Raw genomic sequence first — 3,918 nt, 5'->3', positions numbered from 1 at the left:
TGGCGATTTAAAAAAATTATCATCAATTATTCAGACCGATATGAAAAGGGTGAGCAGTTCCTTTATTAAAACTAGCATCACAAGTATAAACTCTCCCTACAGTGGATGAAATGGCCTGGGAATACCAGAGCAAAACCAATGTTAAGGCTGTCATTTATACTACTGTATCTCAAACTGGAGCTACAGTATGATGGAAGTGCACCATTTCCTTTTTAATTCATGGTGAGATTAGACAAAAACCTTTTTTAATTTACTACTATTTCCTCCAGCTCCCTCCTTGCCTTGATAAATGAGGCTACTGACCTTTCCAGTTTAGATCTGATGACATGTTGTCTGGTCCAAATGAATTAAGGTCCAAAGTAAAGAATTAAAATCAGGTTAGAGATGTAGGATTATACTACTAAAACAGTGCAATGTGGAACTTTTTGGGCGACCCGACCAAATTCACATAAAATCTGTCGTTCTCATTTAAAGCAAGTCTAAGAAGCGGTAGATCTGTTCTATCTGCATTATTTCTATGCTTCCCGTTCTCAAATTGAGTTTTTTCGTTTTTTACTTTCAGTTTTGTACACTAGCTTCAAACAGCTGAAAATACAATATTTTTGCTTATGGAAAATATATTTCAGAGCTGTTTCGATGGTAAAATGATTCTCTAAACCAGAGGTTCTTGAACTTTTTCAGCCTGAGACCCAAATTACAAATGTTGTGTTTCCCAGAGACCCAAGCTTATGAAAATATGCAACTATGCGTAAATATTGATACATTTAATTTCCCTTATGCCTAAAACAAAAGCAATATAGACAAGAACAAATAACAATGAAATGAAATGAAATACCCATATAAATAGCTATTCATGTTTATTTTTCCCATTAAAAACACTCCTACATATCTGTCTAGGTTGGAACTGTTGCTGTTAAAATACAATAAATAATTTTCATTCTGAACTGGAATAAACTGATCACATCACACAGATTTGGAACAGAAAACACACACACGGGCTCAGTTTTTGATAGTGCAACCCTAAGTAACAGTACAGATTAAAAATGATCAGGCCTACTGTACTGTAGAAAGTATTGTTGAAAAAAAAGTCTCATCTACTACTACGAGCGGTCTCCTGCCTGACTGAGAAAGCAGTAGATGTTCTGATCCAGTTTGGCACCACATACTTATGCGAGTCAGGGTTCTCAACTCTAGCATACTTAAAAAAACAAGTACAGAAACTGTTGCTGTTAAAATACAATAAATATGTGTTTATTCTGAACTTGAATAACTATTCTGGGTTCAGGTTTTAACAGTGCAACACGGAGGTCATGCTCAGCATGGAGTCTGTTTCTGTACTTGTTTTTTTAAGTATGCTAGAGTTGAGAACCCTGACTCGCATAAGTATGTGGTGCCAAACTGGATCAGAACATCTACTGCTTTCTCTGTCAGGCAGGAGACCGCTTCCTGCTGTAGATGAGCAACCCAGAACTGTGTGTGTTTGACTCAAAAAGCATCTTGCTTCAATCAATTTATTCAAGTTCAGAATAAAAATTATTACTTGTATTTTAACAGCAACAGTTCCAATCTAGATTTATTTTCAACAATAATTTCTACATACAGTAAGTTGTACAGTAAGCCTGATCATTTTTCGTCTTCATCTGTATTTACTGTAATTTACGGTTGCACTCAGTAGCTAGCTAGGTTACGTGCTTTGGCTAACATTAGCTATTAGCTGTGTACTAGGCCACGGGATTGTTTGAAAGAGAAACTCACATCTACTACTACGAGAGATAGTACTCCCTTATTTCTGCTTATCATCACCTGTTCTAAAATGACATCAATGCCTTGCTAGCTGACTTAGCTACTTTTCCACTGTAAAAGCAGTGTTTCCTGAAGCATTCTGCCCTGTTCTGAAAGAAGTCCCTGGGTTTACCATCATGCTGAGGATGTTTGGTAAGGACGCGTCGCTATATTAATTTGTTCGTTTGAGACTCATTTCCAGTGGCGATTTTAGCATGTAAATCTTGGTGGGGCAAAAGAAAAAAAGGGGAATTCAGGCCAGCAAAGCCACTGCACAACACGACACTAAACAATACATTCATTGTACTCAAACGGTGCCCACAAACTGTTAGGGCCTACATAAAGCTGTCCCAACATCTTACCACTGCTACACTTGGCTATCAGCGTAGCCTTGTCTGGCAGTGAAACAGTTCATTCAGCGTAATTTACTGCCTTTAAAAAAAACATAGCTGATATGGCTGACTTGCTTAAACAAATGTGGTTTCTAATGACAATTGAGATGTACAAACTATGGCATAAGGGGACGACAAGCGGATAAGAGGCAATCCGTAATTTCGATTAAGACAATGAGCGAGCTAGCACGGACGTAACGTTAGTCAATATAACTATTTGTTTAGCACTTTTGAAATGTACAGGGACAGAATTCAGAACATGGGCCGTTCTTACAGTGCTCTCCCTGTACACCAAGTTAGAACCGTAAGATAAATAAAGGGGGCATATAAGCAGACAATGAAAGCTCTTACAATATTCGATGATTACATTTCTCTAAAACAGGTTATAGGTTACAGTAGAACAGTCAGAACAGTAGACGAAATTAAGAGGGGTAAATAGACCAAATTATTAGGGTGAGGCACATGGGCTACTAACATCTTACTACACAACATACACGTAGTATTACTTTATTAGCTACAGTATACATATTTCCCTGTAGCTTATGCCTGTCATTACCATAACCCCAGCACCCCCATGGGGCACTCTGTTCACAACGTTGACATCAACAAACCACTCGCCCACACGACGCTGTACACACTGTCTACCATCTGCCCGGTACAGTTGAAACCAGGATTAATCGGTGAAGAGCACACTTCTCCAGCATGCAAGTGGCCATCGAAGTTGAGCATTTTCCCACTGATGTAGGTTACGACGCTGAACTGCAGTCAGGTCAAGACCCTGGTGAGGACGACGAGCATGCAGATGAGCTTTCCTGAGACGGTTTCTGACAGTTTGTGCAGAAATTCTTTGGTTGTGCAAACCCACAGTTTCATCAGTTGTCCGGGTGGCTGGTCTCAGATGATCAAAACTGCACTTTTTAGAGTGGCCTTTTACTGTGCCCAGCACAAGGTGCACCTCTGTAATGGTCATGCTGTTTAATTTGCTTCTTGACATGCCACACCTGTCAGGTGGATGGATTATCTCGCAGAGGAGAAATGTTCACTAAACAAATTTGTGCACAACATTTGAGAGAAATAAGCTTTTTGTTTAGCTCATGAAACATGGGAACAACCAGGGCTGGATTAAGAAATCATAAGGCCCGGGACTCAGATTGTACAATATTATGAGAAAATATATATACGGCATATGTATCATAGGCTACAGTAGGCTACTAAATACAATTTCCAGTTGCACACTGACTCACATAATGATGAAGATGAAGCCAATGGCTACTCACGGTGATGGCTGATGCTCTCGTCGTGGCAGTAGTCTATCTCAAGATGAGCTACTTTGAAAAACAGTGCTGCTGTTAGCTAAAAATTGGGAGTTGTTGAGAATTTTTTTCCTTCTATTGGTTCTACAGACAGATTAGTCTTCTCTTTATAGCAGTAGGCATTTGCTTTCCAAACTGTACGTTTTATCCCCCAATTGTATTTTGAAATCCCATAAGGCAAACCAACAGCTGCAACCAGCCATAGAAATATAATCCATAGATGTCATTTCCTATTCAAGTCAGGGCTAGCGTCCATTGCTATTGTACCCATGAGTTTAACAGTCAAGTTGACAGGGCAAGAGGTTACAAAACCCTTCTATTGATTATATGTCTATGACCACAATGCAACACGCTGTATATTTGACAAGCATGCCGCCTAAACTGCAGCCTTCCCGTCTGTAGGCGTACTGGTTACTGCCAAAATAAAGGAA

The sequence above is a fragment of the Salvelinus namaycush genome, chromosome 8 (genome assembly GCF_016432855.1).
Source record: "Salvelinus namaycush isolate Seneca chromosome 8, SaNama_1.0, whole genome shotgun sequence".
Lineage (NCBI taxonomy): Eukaryota > Metazoa > Chordata > Actinopteri > Salmoniformes > Salmonidae > Salvelinus > Salvelinus namaycush.
The sequence above is the reverse complement of the archived record's forward strand: the minus strand, read 5'-3'. Positions refer to the sequence as shown.